The sequence below is a fragment of the Aotus nancymaae genome, unplaced genomic scaffold, assembly GCF_030222135.1.
Source record: "Aotus nancymaae isolate 86718 unplaced genomic scaffold, 86718_ANA_hifiasm-v0.15.2.pri h1tg000014l, whole genome shotgun sequence".
Lineage (NCBI taxonomy): Eukaryota > Metazoa > Chordata > Mammalia > Primates > Aotidae > Aotus > Aotus nancymaae.
In genome coordinates this window covers 54371437-54387571 of record NW_026988425.1, presented here as the reverse complement: position 1 = coordinate 54387571, position 16135 = coordinate 54371437, and the positions used below count along the sequence as shown (strand labels likewise).

Below are 16135 nucleotides of genomic sequence, written 5' to 3'. Positions count from 1 at the left end.
CATTGATATGTGTGGATTTGATTCTGTCATCAAGTTGTTAGCTATTTATTATGCAGACTTGATTGTGGAGTTGCTTTATAGTATCAGTGATCTATGTACTTAAGTGTGTTTTCATAGTGGCTAGTAATGGTCTTTTGTTTCCATATTTGGTATTTCCTTAAGGACTGCTTGAAAGGCAGGTCTGGTGGTGATGAATTCCTTTAGCATTTGCTTCTCTGGAAAAGATCTTACTTCTCCTTTGCTTTGAAACTTAGTTTAGCCAGATATGAAATTCCTGGTTGAAATTTCTTTTCATTAAGAATGCTGAATATAGGCCTCTGGCCTCTTCTGGCTTGTAGGATTTCTGCTGAAAGGTCTGCTGTTAGCCTGATGGAATTTCCTTTGAAGGTGACTTGCCCCTTCTTTCTGGCTACCTTCAACATTTTTTTCCTCCATTTCAACCTTAGAGAATTTGATGACTATGTGTCTAGGGAATGATTGTGTTGAATGGTATCTCACAGGGGTTCTCTGCATTTCTTGAATTTGAATGTTGGCCTCTCCAGTGAGGGTGGGGAAATTTTCATGGACAGTATTCTCCAATATGTTTTTCAAGTTGTTCGCTTTATCTCCCTGTCTTCCAGGGATATCATTGAGTTGTAGATTTGGTCTTTTTATATAGTCACATATTTCCTGGAGGTTTTGTTCTTTCTTTTTTATTTTTTTTCTTCCTTTTTGTCTGAGTTAATTCAGAGAACTGGTATTTGAACTCAGATCCTTTCCCCAGCTTGGTTTATTCTTCTGTTAATACTTGTGGTCATACTATGAAATTCCTGAAGGGAAGGGAAGTTTTTTTTTTTTCCTCTATCACATCAGTTTCTTTCTTTCTTAAAATGGCCAGTTCATCTTTCAGCCTCTGTATTGTTCTCTGTCTTAGATTTCTTGGATTGGGTTTCAACTTTCCCCTGAATATATATGATCTTTGTTCCTATCCATATTCTGAATTCTATGTCTGTCATTTCAGCCATGTTTGCCTGGTTAAGAATCCTTGCTGATACTTCTTTTGTCTTTGAAGTTGCTGTCCTTTAGATGGGACTTTTTGCTTTTATCTTCTTTGATGACCTTGGGTATTTGATTGTGGTATAAGGTGAATTCAGTCCACTGGCTTCATTTCTGGAAGATTTTAGGGGGTCAAGGCCCAGCTTTGCACTTTGGGCTGCATGCTATAACTTTGGAGGTCAGTACCGGGCCTCTGGCTTTGTTCTCTGGCCCCTCTAGGTTAGGAGCCTGCTGTGCTAGAGGGGTCATGAAGTTCCTGGTCTTCTGGCCACAACATTTCAATAGGATGTGCTGACCAGGGCACTTCATTGGAGTGATGGCAGCAGAATCCATGCTTGCTTGTGCATGTCAGCAGCCACAGCAGCACAGTGAGGTGCATGCATGTTTGCTGTGGTGGGGCACTGGCAGGAATGAAGCAATGGCATTCCTTTGCATGCTCAGGCAGTGGTGTAGTGGGGTCATGGTGCTGGTGGAGGTGAGGTTGCCTGAAACATGATAGTTGTTGTAGCTAGTGGGGAGTGAGTTAGCTTGCGAAGAGCCTGGAATTACTAGCTAAGATTTAGGGCCTGTTCCCATAAGCTTGGTAATACACATTTTCTTTTGCTAATTAAGAAATTCAAGATGTATCCATATTTTGTGAAAAACCTGAGTTAACAACGTCTAAATAAGTAAGAGTAAAGATTTTGAAAGAAGTGAGAAGGTTACAGTGAGCTGAGATTGTGCCACTGTACTCCAGCCTGGTGTCAGAGCAAGACTCTGTCTGAAAAAAAAAAAAAAGTGCATGTGTTAATATAAGCTACACTTCAGTGGCAGAGTGTATTTCTGATCAGGATGTTATCATATTACTAATAGAGTGGACAGATGGCATTACCAGTAATTCCATAGTTGGTGGCAGCTACTTAAACTGTTACTTTATTGTTAGCTCCAATAAACACCAGATATTTTGTTAATTATCCCAACAAATGGCAGAAACAGGTTTTTATTGGTGAGATTAGGGTGTTGTGAATTGACATAAGAACATTCTAAATGAAAATATAATGTATTCTACATCCTCATTGAAACTGTTTATGAATCTTTTGAAGCTTATAGTCTGCACTCGGAAATGGTGCCTAAAGCTTGACATGTAAATAACTCTGTGCCTAAACTATGGTTAAGATAAGTTGAAAGTGCTTCATTCTGTAAGGGTGACATAATTGTGCATTTGGGATATTCCTCTATGTGCTGGCAGAATATGTTTTGCAAGGTGGTAATCTGAGTAAATCAAAAGACAGGAAATTGAGACTTTAGGTTAACAGAATGTAAATGTATGAATGCCATTTTACAAAACAAGTCACATTTGAATGGAAAAACATATTCTGCAATTAACTCATTTAAACCTGGTAGCAAGGTTATATGTGAGTATTCATTATTACCACAAATATTTTTATGACCACCATGATAAATTAAATAGAATAAAAATTTTGCAAATGGTTTGATTTAGTTCACAACTGTTAAAGAATAAAACAACTTGTTGGAGGGAAATAGGGGAGGGACAGCGGGGGGTGGGGAGTTGGGGAGAGATAGCATGGGGAGAAATGCCAGATATAGGTGAAGGGGAGGAAGGCAGCAAATCACACTGCCATGTGTGTACCTATACAACAATCTTGCATGTTCTTCACATGTACCCCAAAACCTAAAATGCAATAAAAAAATACAAAAAAAAGAAAGAATAAAACAACGAAAAAAAAAGTGAGAAAGATAAAAAATGGTGAGTTTTTTTTTTTTCAGACTGAGGAGGCTGAGGCTGGAAGAAAGGTATTCATTTGAAAATATGTAAATATTTAGATATCTCTGAGGTTTATGTATTTATTAAATGAACTGGCTGAGGGAGAAATGTTTCCTTTTTATGAAGAAAGTGACCAATTAATGCTGTTTAAACATTAAGACCTTGGTTAGGTTAAACATTAGAGGTTATTTTAAAGGAGAATAGCAGAGTTTACCCAGAAAGGTAAACTAAGTCATGAAATTTTTATTTTTACCCTTGATCCACTGGTATTAGGTCTATACCATGTTTCTATCCACTCCAGAAGACAAGCAGATATTTCTATGAATCTGAAACTAACTCAGCAAATGTAGCTTCACTTTCTAAATGGTGTTTTGTCTGTGGAACACAAGATACAGATACCTGGAGATAGAAATGTGTCAGTAATCACTTATAGAAATAACAAATGCTTATTTTAGTGAATTGGACTTAGCTTAGTTAATAGGAATTGCCTAAGTGGAAACTTCATATTTCCTAAGTATGGGGAATGTTATGAGGTATGCTGGTGGGAACACAGGAGAGCACATGACATAATTATCCACTACTAGCAACATATCTTGTTTGGCTGGACAGGGAACATACTCATACAAGAGGGATAAAAAGATGTTTAAAGAAGTGAGCAAAGGCTCAGAGAGTAAGAAAAAATAAAAACTGTAGAAAGACTCCATAAAGGAAGATTCAGGAAAAAGTATGTCAGAGGTAGAGCAAGAGCAAGGGTTGGATTTGCTGACTACTACTAATCCATTTCTCAGGAGCGTGTGGAGACGCACATGGGAGGTTCTAATGGCTGGATCTGTCAGAACCTTATTCTGTTGGCCAGAAGTCAATCACACAGCCCCAATTTTCTGCTAGGGTGGCTGGAAAATAGTTTTCCTGGAAAGATGGTGTGGTTTTTTTTTTGAGCATGTAACCATTTTCTGCTACATGTCCACTGGAACTTTGCAGAATAAACTTCAGTTCCTCCCCACCTCATTCATTTTTTAAACCTTCCCTTTCCCAAGTGAGACACCGTTAGTTCTATCAGCTATTATTCATATATTTTTGTTCCCAAACCCTCTACTATCCTGGCCATCATAAAGCAAACATTCTTGATTTTTATTGTTCTTCTCTAAATGAGATGCTCACTGTAGGACATAATACTCTAGATGTGGTTTTTAAAATACTGGTAAAGTGGGATCATTGTTTTCATTGATTTCAAAACTATAAGGTCAAAGAGAGGGCCATGACTGGGGACTTTGCATTTAAAGAAAAAGAGGAGAATTTGAAGAAGGAAAGGGGTCTCCATGATACCACTTCAGTATGGCAGCCGTGAGAAGCATAAGGTGCTATTCTTTCCTACTTCTCAAAGAGGAAAAAAGGCACTCACACTCACAAATCAATTCTTTTTCATCAAAACTCCAAAGTGAAGTCAAGAAGAACAAGTGCACTCAAATTATGTTGCTTCTAGATTATAGATTTAAATTTTAAAAACCACCAAGGATTTCTGTGTTAAAATCTTTTTATTGTAATGTTAACTAGCCTGCATGTCTTACATAGTGTCTAGGTTTTATGCTCAAAAATTTGGGTAGTCGTCCAAATGATTCCATGATATATAAGCAAATTAGCATTGCTATAAGGAACTAAAATTTACCACCTCACATTTTCACCTGCTGCTAATATGGCACTGATGTTGTGCCATTCAGCATATCCCTGTGGCCCCCATTCCTAATGTTTTCATCTCTAGATCCTTTGAAGAGAGAAAAATTGAGTATTTTTTTCTTTTCTTTACTTTTTTTTTTTTTTTCCAACAATTGCGCTTTCAATGTTCTCTGTTAAGAAATGTTATAACCCAAGGGAGTGGATGTTCTTATCAGAGAGGAGAATTGATTGAAAACTATTTAGTTTCCAAATTCCTAGAAGAAGGGAAAAAGCCTAAGCATCCATCTCTCTGTCTAATCTACTAATATGATGACGTATTTCAAATATATATTTTTCTAAATTGAGTTTTGGATGTCAAAATTTCAGGATCCACTGATTTCCATAGTTTTAGTTTGTCCAGTTGCTTATGGCTAGACACATTGTGAACAGAGACATTATACTTCTCTTTTTCTATAAATATGGCTGCTTTTGAGTGTTGAAGTTGTAGGAAACAGAATTCATTGTAATCTGAATTTAAATTCAGCTTCCTGTTGCAGCTTCTCTCCTCCCCCTGCTCCCTCATGTTTCTTCCTGTCCCCAGATGTCTCTCAGAGGCAGATGCTATGGCCATAAATGACATTTATTGATTTGAGTACTAGTGACTTTTTCTTGACGGATTCACCCATAGCGATATTTAAGTAATATTAACAGTTTCCCACCAAGCACTCTGAATAAACTAAACAGTGAGTATCTAGGCAGAAAGCCATGTACTTTTAGAGCTCAATATGTTTATAAGATATATGAAGGCAAAACACAGAGACAACATAAATACCTATTCTACTTGGTTGTAATCTGCCAATTTATATTTTTCAGAGAAGAGTTTATCACTAAATCACTGAGAGGAAGAGTAGGATATCTGGGGGAAATGGTGGTGGAGGGAGGCAGGTTTGTTATACAGAAAAATGATTGGGAGCCAGGGAGGATTTTCAAATTCCAATCCCTCAGCTCAGTCTTGGGGCATTTGTCTTGCCATCTGAATTATCTTGGAACCCGGAAAAATACTGGTTGTGAAAACCATAGATGCAATTTTCTTCTTTGGCTTTTCCCATAATACTATAATTATAAACCATGCTGTGTTAGAGTGTAACATTCTTTGGAGAGCACTTTGATCACATTTTGCCTTATGTGGCAACATTTAGAAACATAAGCCTTTGTGGGATTTCTGGCTCTTCTTTTTACTGATGGGCTGATAATCTTATAATAGCATTAGTTTTGCCACCAATTACCAAAGATTTGTTATTATTGGTTTTTAAAGTTGGACAATCCTTAAATGTTACAGAAACATTAGAAACAGACTCCCAGAAGGGGGTGGGTCAGACTAGTTTAGAAACCTCCAATCCTGGCTATCTGGTACCTCAGAATTCAACAAGGGATGTTGGAACATTTTCAAAATAAAATGAATTTAAATTCAGTTTTGTAAGAGGTTGTACTATAGAACACAGTGAAAAAGAGAAGGTCAGCTGGAAAGTTAAACATGATAGAATTTGAGAATTACTAGGCTTTAGGGTATGAAAGTATTTCCCATATGTTAGGACAGAATTTGTATTCTCTTTTTTCTCAATGGCATTTTATGAGACTATATATTCCTGCTCTTCTATATAAATATAATAGAAACATCTCTATTTTTAAATTGTCATGGAAATAAGTAATGGTCTGTGAACAAAATGACTTTTTTTTTTTTTTTAGATGGAGCTTTTGTCACCCAGGCTGGTGTGCAGTGGCACTATCTTGGCTCACCACAACCTCTGCCTTCTGGGTCCAAGCAATACTCATGCCTCAGCCTCTTAAGTAGCTGGGATTACAGGCACCTGTCACCACACCCAGCTAATTTTTGTATTTTTAGTAGAGACGGGGTTTCACCATGTTGGCCAGGGTGGTCGTGAACCAACATGGTGAAAGCAAGGCTGGCTTTCTCCCTCCTTGCTTTACTATTTTGGTGAATTTTGAGAGGCATACTTTGCGGGAACATTGTGATTATTCACCATTACTTTTAATGGAAAAAAGCGCAATTACTTTTACACCAACCTAATATTTCCTTTGCTAATCTAGTGTGATTTAGGGACAGTGATAAATAAAGGATGAGAAAGAAAGAGAAGGGCTTACTAGTAAATGCAGACAGAGTTGATACACTTTCACAGTCCCATTGGCATGTTCCATGGGCCATTTCACTTTCAGATGATTTGTTTGGCTGAATTTAGAGGCTAATCTCTGGAGTTTTGCCTTTCCTCTTGTGACCTGAGAACTTGCTGGCATATACAAGTCAATTTTCTTAATAGTTTTTCTTCATTAGTCTGTATTCTCCAGTGAGTTGAAATGTCACATTTACTTATACTAAAATTTTATCCTAGACATATTTAGGTGTCTTTGGCATCAAACCTCTTTTAATCACTTGTCTTTCTTGTCTAGAACTAGTGTCATAAGGTCATTGTTACACGTTTCTAATACACTTTATGACCTAGAATGGCATAACTCCCATTGCATCTTTTTCCTTTGATTTTTTAAAATATATATATTTTATTGTGTTTTAGGTTTTGGGGTACAATGTGAAGAACATGCAAGATTGTTGCATAGGTACACACATGGCAATGTGGTTTGCTGCCTTCTTCCCCATCACCTGTATCTAGCATTTCTCCCCATGTTATCCCTCCCCAACTTCCTACCCCCCGCCGTCCCTCCCCTCGTTCCCCCACAGACCCCAGTGTGTGATGCTCCCCTCCCTGTGTCCATGTGTTCTCATTGTTCAACACCTGCCTATGAGTGAGAACATGTGGTGTTTGATTTTCTGCTCTTGTGTCATTTTGCTGAGAATGATGGTTTCCAGGTTCATCCATGTCCCTACAAAGAACACAAACTCATCATTTTTTATGGATGCATAGTATTCCTTGGTGTATATGTGCCACATTTTCTCTGTCCAGTCTATCATCGATGAGCATTTGGGTTGGTTCCATGTCTTTGCTATTGTAAACGGTGCTGTAATGAACATTCATGTGCATGTGTCCTTATAAAAGAACAATTTATAATCCTTTGGATATATACCCAGTAGTGGGATTGCTGGGTCAAATGGAATTTCTATTTCTAGGTCCTTGAGGAATCACCATACTGTCTTCCACAATGGTTGAACTAATTTACACTCCCACCAACAGTGTAAAAGTGTTCCTATTTCTCTACATCCTCTCCAGCATCTGTTGTCTCCAGATTTTTTAATGATCGCCATTCTAACTGGCATGAGATGGTATCTCAGTGTGGTTTTGATTTGCATTTCTCTAATGACTGGTGATGATGAGCATTTTTTCATGTTTGTTGGCCTCATATATGTCTTCCTTTGTAAAGTATCTGTTCATATCCTTCGCCCACTTTTGAATGGGCTTGATTTTTTCCTTGTAAATCTGTTTTAGTTCTTTGTAGATTCTGGATATACTTACAACTCTTATTTTATTGTGAATTTTTTTCTTTTAATATACTCCTGAATTTTATTAATATATTTCATTAGTTATGTTTGTATTTTCAAAAAGTGAGATAGGTGGATCTTTTAAAAAATAATCATTGTCAGGTATGGTATTAAGTTTGAAATAGCTATTAGCTATTACATTACTTTTAGTGGCAGGAACCACAAATACTTTTGCAACAACCTAATATATAACATGAATATAATAGGCTTCCATTGTTTATCTGTGTTGTGGAATATAGTGTAATTCTAAAAAAATTTACTTCTTATACCATTTTTGTTTTGTGTTTTGGGTTTAGATTGATTTTTCTAAAACCCTTTTTCTTTTGTTTCTGCTATATATTTGTTCTACTATTTTCTCATTTCGCTTTCTTTCCAGATCAGTTTCATCACTTCATATTCTTACATTATTGCCACTAATTAGTTTATCACATTAATTGGAATAGGATTGTATATGCTATTCGTTTGTATATTTTTAATCTTGTTTCTATATTTAGTCAAATCTACTTTGTCATTTTTAATGAAATCTAAACTTTCTTTTCTTACTCTTGCAGAGTTCTACTTACCTAATTGCCATTTTTCTGCTTTTACCTTTATTAACTTGTTTTTCCAAACTTCCTTTGGGTTCTGATCTTTTTCTAGGTTGTTAAATGAATATGTCATTCTGTTTTGATTTTCATTGATTCATTCCTGTGACTTTTCTTCAAGTTATTTTGTTGACCTTTATTGAACTTCTGCAGTTTATTGAGTTGAATATTTTGTTACTTTATTTTGTTCCATTTTTTAAATGATGAGATCCCTGAATGTTATGGGATTTTTTCCTTTTGAGTCCATATTTTACCACACATTATTAGATTTTATATAGATTTTTCAATTGTTCTTAATTTTAAAATAGTTTGTAATTGCAATTTGGATTTATTCTTCAGCCTTTGGCATTTAGAAATGTTTTAAGATTTGCTTTTGTGTTTTTATTTTTAAAGGTTATCTTCTGATATTAATTCCACTGGGTTATTTGTATGTGTTTCACATATTTATGCATACTTATGTTCTATATAATTTCTATGTCTTATAGCTTTCAACTGCCTCTATCTAACATATGAACAATTTTTGGCCAACTTTTTACAAAAGTATTTTCCTTGAAAAATCCAAACTTTTAAATGTAACTGTTAGACCAACTTCATTAATTGTATTTACTTATATGATTTATGGTCCTTTTAATTTTTCAGCTACTTTTTCTCCTTAAGAGAGTTTTGTTTGACATTAGTACTGTATTTCTATCAGTTTCTTCTTACAGTTATAACTTTGTGTGTGTGTTTATACACACATGTATATATATTTATACATACACATTGTAATATATAATGTCTTATGGGCTATGGCATTTCCTTAGAATCTGTATCTTATTTGAAGCTAGCATATTTTTAATTTTTTTTTTAAGTAAAAAGTTTTATTTCTTCCTGGAATCCTGCAGGATTTTTTTTCTTGTTTATTCAGTAGTTTAAAAGTGCCAGATGTGTTAAGGTTTAGGTCTTTTACTGATTTATTTTTTTCCTGGAGCCATGTCACCCCTTTTCCTGAGGTTAGGAAAGTTTTTTTTCAGATGTGTATTTGGTTACTGTTTCTGTTTCATTTCTCTGGACTCTCTCGGAATATTGATGAGCTGTATGTTAGCTCTCTAGTCTCTCTTTTTCAATTTTTTCTTCTTCTCTAACACACTTCTCCTTTCTCGTTGTGAAGGCTTATAGAACCGTAAGTAATGCTTAAACCCACTGTCTTCAGTATCAATTAATTCTTCTATTTTGTTTTTAGTTTCTATGTAGTCTTCCTTTTAAAAAATAATCCCTCTTCCTTTTCATTTTACCCATTGTCTGTTGTCTTGTTTAACCTGGCTGGAATCCTCTTCATTTCATCCTGTTTTCTTTTCACAGAGGCCAATATCTTGGTTCTCTGTTGACCATACCAAGTAGTCTTTTGAGTTTTTCTTTTGGATTCTGCAGTAAAAAATTTTTGGAGGTTTGTTTTGAATTTTTAGAGCACTGTTCTCTTTCCTCTGTTTTGTGTGTGTATATGTGTGTGTATACACATATATCACAACTAAACGCACTAGAGAATCAAATATGTATATATATATATATATATATTTTACTCAAATTTAAGTAAAACCACAAAGATACCCAAGTTGAGTGGGTTTTTTTAATCTGACTCTTTTTCTATTACAATGGTAGTGAAAACTTCAACATCCAGTTTACAGTTTAATGAACATCATTGGGTTTAGTTGCCATTTCAATTACCATTTTCTGGTAATTTTTTTTTTTTAAAGTACCTCCTCTCAGTTGGCTTTTGATTTTTTAGCTACTGCAGGCTGATTCTTTGATACTGTAAGAAGAAGTTTTACGTGGCATCTGTAATTCTCAACCTATGAGGATTGCTCCTCTGTGCTCTGTTCACCTTTTCTCCCCAGTTCATCAACCAAAGGCTCTATCTCTGCAGACTAAGCCTTTTGGAACATGTGGCACTGTGGGCCTCTCATCCCTGCTTTCTGCTCGTTTTTTTCTTAAAGATGCTGGAATGGTGGGAGAAAGTATATTTGCCTCTGAGTAAAATTCCCCAAACCGAGAACTCCGGGTCTCTTTCACCGAATAAAGAAAAGAAGGAATGCTTGCTGTGGCAGCACATATACTAAAATTGGAACAATACAGATAATATTAGCATGGCCCCCACACAAGGATTACACGCAAGTTGCTGAAGGGCTCCATGTTTTTTTTTACATAATAGTAAAGGGTTCAATTCAACAAGAATAGATAACTATCCTAAATATATATGCATCCAACACAGGAGCATCCAGATTCATAAAACAAGTTCTGAGAGACCTACAAAGAGACAGACTCCCACACAATAATAATGGAAGACATTAACACCTTACTGACAATATTAGACAGATCATTGAGATAGAAAATTAACAAAGATATTCAGAACCTGAATTCAGCTCGGGATCAAGTAAACCTGATACACATCTGCAGAATTCTCCCCTAAAAACAACAGAATATACATTCTTTTATCGCCATACAGCACTGACTCTAAAATTAATCACATAATTGGAAGTAAAATACTCCTCAGAAAATGCAAAAAAACTGAAATCATAACAGTCTCTCAGATCACAGCACAATTAAATTAGAACTCAAGATTAAGAAATTCACTCATAACCACACAATTACATGACAATTGAACAACCTGCTTCTGAATGACTCTTGGGTAAATAATGATATTAAGGCAGAAATCAAGAAGTTTTTTGAAACTAACGAGAACTAAGAGACAACATGCCAGAATCTCTGGGCTGCAGCTAAAGCAATATTAAGAGGGAAATTTAGGCTGGGTGTGGTGGCTCACACCTGTAATCCCAGCACTTTGGGAGGTTGAGGCAGGTGGATCATTTGAGGTCAAGAGTTTGAGACCAGCCTGGCCAACATGGTGAAACCCTATCTTCGCTAAAAATACAAAAAATAGCTGGGTGTGGTGGCATGTGCCCATAGTCTCAGCTACTTGGCAGCCTGAGGCACGAGACTCTCTTGAACGTGGGTGGCAGAGGTTGCAGTGAGAAAGGTCGTGCCACTGCACTCCACACTCCAGCCTGAGTAACAGAGTAAGACCGTGTCTCAAAAAAAATGAAATTCCCACATCAAAAAGCTGGAAAGATCTCAAATTAACAATCTAACATCACAACTAAATGAACTAGAGAATCAAGAGCAAACAAATCCCTAAGCTAGCAGAAGGCAAGAAATAACCAAGATCAGAATTGAATTGAAGGAGATAGAGACATAAAAAATCCTTCAAAAAATCAAATTCAGGATCTGGTTTTTTGAAAAAAGTTAATAAAATAGACCACTAGCTGGACTAATAAAGAATAAAAGAGAAGGATCAAATAAACACAATTAGAAATAATAACGGGGATATCACCACTGACTCCACAGAAATACAAATAACCATCAGAGAATGCTTTAAACACCTCCATGTACATACATTAGAAAATCTAGAAGAAATGGGTAAATTACTGGACACATACACCTTCCCAAGACTGAACCAGGAAGAAATTGAATCCCTGAATAGATCAATAATAAGTTCTGAAATTGAGACAGTAATAAATAGCCTACAAACCAAAAAAAAAAAAAAAAAAAAAAGCCCAGGACTAGATGGATTCACAGCTGAATTCTACCAGAGGTACAAAGAAGAGCTGGTAGTATTTCTGCTTAAACTATTCAAAAAAATTGAAAAGGAGGAACTCCTCCCTAACTCATTCTATGGTGCTAGCATCATCCTGATACCAAACCTGGCAGAGATAAAACAAAGAAAACTTCAGGCCAATATCCTTGATCAACATCTATGTAAAAGTCCTCAATAAAATACTGGCAAACCAAATCTAGCAGCACATCAAAAAGCTTATCCACCATGTTCAGGTTGGCTTCATCCCTGGGATGCAAGGTTGTTTCAACATGTGCAAATTAATAAATGTGATCCATCACATAATGAAAAACTAAAGACAAAGATCACATGATTACCTCAATAGATGCAGACAAGGCCTTTGATAAAATTCAACATCCATTTACATTAAAAAACTCTCAATAAACTAGGTATTGAAAGAACATACCTCAAAATAATAAGAGTCATATATGACAGACCCACAGCCAACATCATACTGAATGGGCACAAAACAAGGATGCCATCTCTCACCATTCAACATAGTATTGGAAGTTCTGGCCAGGACAATCAGGCAAGAGACAGAAATAAAGGGTATTTAAATAGGAAGAGAGGAAGTCCAATTATCTTTGTACACAGATGACATAATTCTATATCTAGAAAACTCATCATCTCAGCCCAAAAGCTTCTTAATCTGATAAGCAACTTCAGCAGTCAGGATACAAAATCAGTGTGCAAAAATTGCTAGTATTTCTATACACCAAAAACAGGCAAGCAGAGAGCCAAATCATGGATGAACTCCCATTTACAATTACAACAGAAAGAATAAAATACCTAGCAATACAGCTAACAAGGGAAGTGAAGGACCTCTTCATAGAGAACTACAAATCAGTGCTCAAAGAAATCAGATTTAACACAAATGGAAACACACCATGCTCATGGATGGGAGGAATCAATATCATGAAAATGGCCACACTGCTTAAAGTAATTTATAAATTCAATGCTATTCCCATTAAACTACCATTGATATTGTGCATAGAATTAGAAGAAACTATTTTAAAATTCATATGGAACCAAAACAGAGCCCAAATAGCCAAGACAAGTCTAAGCAAAAGAACAAAGCTGGAGGCAGCATGCTACCTGACTTCAAAATATACTACAAGTTTACAGTAACCGAAACAGCATGGTATGGGTATCAAAACAGACACATAGACCAATGGAAGAGAATAGAGAACTCAGAAATAAGACCACACACCTACAACATCTGATCTTCGACAAATCTGACAGAAACAAGCAATGGGGAAAGGATTCCCTACTTAATAAATGGTGCTGGGAGAATGGACTAGCCATATGCAGAAAACTGAAATTGGACCCCTTCCTTACACCATATACAAAAAATAAAATGGGTTAAAGACTTAAATGTAAAACCCAAAACTATAAAAACCCTAGAAGAAAATCTAGGCATTACCATTCAGGATGTAGGCACAGGCAAAGATTTTATGTTGAAAATGCCAAAAGCAATTGCAACAAAAGCAAAAATGGACCAATGAGATTTAACTAAATTAAAGAGCCCCTGCACAGCAAAAGAAACTATCATCAGAGTGAACAGGCAACTTACAGAATGGGAGAAAATGTTTGCTATCGATCCATCTGACAAAACTCTAATATCCAGAGTCTATAAGGAGCTTAAACAAATTTACAAGAAATAAACACCACCATTAAAAAGTGGGCAAAGGACACAAAAAGACACTTTGCGAAAGAAGATATTCCTGCAGCCAACAAGCATATGATAAAAAGTTCAACATCACTATCATTAGAGTAATGCAAATCAAAACCACAATGAAATACTATCTCATACCAGTCAGAATGGCTGTGATTAAAAAGTCAAAAAATAACAGATACTGGTGAGGTTGTGGAGAAAAAGGAGTGCTTTTACACTGTTTATGGGAATGTAAATTAGTTCAACCATTATGGAAGACAGTTTGGTGATTCCTCAAAGACCTTGAGGCAGAAATACCATTTGATCCAGCAATCCCATTACTGGGTATATACCCAAAGGAATACAAATCATTCTATTATAAAGATACATGGATGTGTATGTTTATTGCAGCACTATTCACAATAGCATAGACATGGAATCAACTTAAATGCCCATCAGTGATAGACTGGATAAAGAAAATGTGGTACATATACACTATGAAATACTATGCAGCCATAAAAAGGAATTAGATCATGTCCTTTGCAGGGACATGGTTGGAATTGGAAGCCACTATCCTCAGCAAACTAATGCAGGAACAGAAAACCAAACACCATATGTTCTTACTTATAAGTGGGAGCTGTCTGATGAGAACACGTGGACACATGGGGGAACAACACACACTGGGGCCTGTGGAGATGGTGTGGTTTGTGGGGAGGGAGTATCAGGAAGAATAACTAATGGATGCTGGGCTGACTACCTAGATGATGGGATTATCTGTGCAGCAACTACCATGGCACATCTTTACCTATGTAATAAACCTGCCTATCCTGCACATGCACCCTTGAACTTAAAAGTTGAAGGAAAAAAAGAAAAAAGGATGTATTCTTAGTTTTCTATGTCTACAAGCCAAGCAATTGGAAATGAAAGCTGGGTATGCCATGGAATAACTAAATTCCCTTTAGGGTTTCAAAGTTAGAACCTATCTTTTTCTTATAGATGATAGAATTGATTGTCCATTTGTTTTGGTTTCAAAGACTGTCTTCAATGATTTTAGTGACAAGTTAGTAACAGCAGCATTATATGATGTTAGCCAGAAGCTCTTTTGAACTTAAACTTCCTATCAGAAGGCTGAAAAAAACCTATTTTTTTCAGCTAAATCTCTGGTCTACTTCATTCCAAGTAGAACCAGAGATTTAAAAATTAAATGATTAGCACACAAGCTCTAAATAAAAGAGCTTGTGTGCTAATCATTTAAGTATGAATTTTTTCTTAATATGTTTTAAAATTCATATTAAAAAGTATGAATTTCATACTTAAATCATTTAAGTATAAATCATTAAAGTATGAATTTTCAATTGTTTCCTTTCTTCTTTTCTTTGAAGTAAGAATGCCTCAAAAGAATATGTGAAACAGAGACCTAAAAGTTCCATGGTGACTGCTGAAATGTAACAGAAATGCACTGTGTTTGAATTTACTGTGATATATTCCTAATGTTTTATATTTGGTATGTTCTCTTGTTGTTATTACTGATACAAACCAAAGAACAAGAATTTCCCTTATGCCACTGATTTGCAAAGGTCATCTAGAAAATGAAGGGTCAGATAATGGATGCTAATCATCCTTGGATACCTTGACAAGAAAACATAATTGAATTGCATATATTAGTGGAAGAGAAAAAACATTTTAAAAATTGTTCTTAATAGAGAAAAAATGATAGGGGAGCTAAAATTGATGTGAAAAACACAAGAGGAAGTTAATGGATTAGTGTGGGAGGGAAATTAGTGAATATCTATTTGTGTGCATGATTGCATTTTTGAAATAATTAGTTGCCTAATTGTGTATCCAGATATAGTAATTGTTGTTCCATAGTCATGATTTATTTTAAGTATTCTCTGGGTGTAATTTTCAGTTGTATAGATTTTTTTTTCAGAATCAAATTGCAGAGGAATACATTTGTTTGAAATTGCTTTAGGGATGTGTTTATAACTCATTTTGGAAAGAGTAGAAAGAATTTTTCCTCTTCCAAATGGCTATGAAGGTGGATAACTTCTCTGATCTTTAGTAAACACTTTTATGATGGTTGAATGGTATGCAGTGAGTCATAAACAGGAGAGATTGAGGAAAAATAACATGCTTAATGCAAATACATTTTCTGTACCTGATAAGTTAATTGAAATTTTTCCTGTAATCTGTTTTTTGTTTGTTTGTTTGTTTTTCTGGTAGATGTTGATTTAAAGTAAGATAAAAAAGAATTGTCAAACTATATGTAAACCATAGCCAAATGAAG

General features: G+C 35.5%; 1 protein-coding gene and 1 non-coding gene across 2 annotated transcripts in view; both read left to right on the top strand.

Annotated features, from left to right (window-relative positions):
- PDE4D (phosphodiesterase 4D) overlaps positions 1-16135 on the top strand; it is a 1389427-nt gene that overhangs the window by 37801 nt on the left and 1335491 nt on the right. The window lies entirely within an intron of this gene.
- LOC135274964 (U6 spliceosomal RNA) lies at positions 10618-10720 on the top strand. Its single transcript, XR_010342704.1, has one exon. It is a non-coding gene; the product is annotated as a U6 spliceosomal RNA (small nuclear RNA).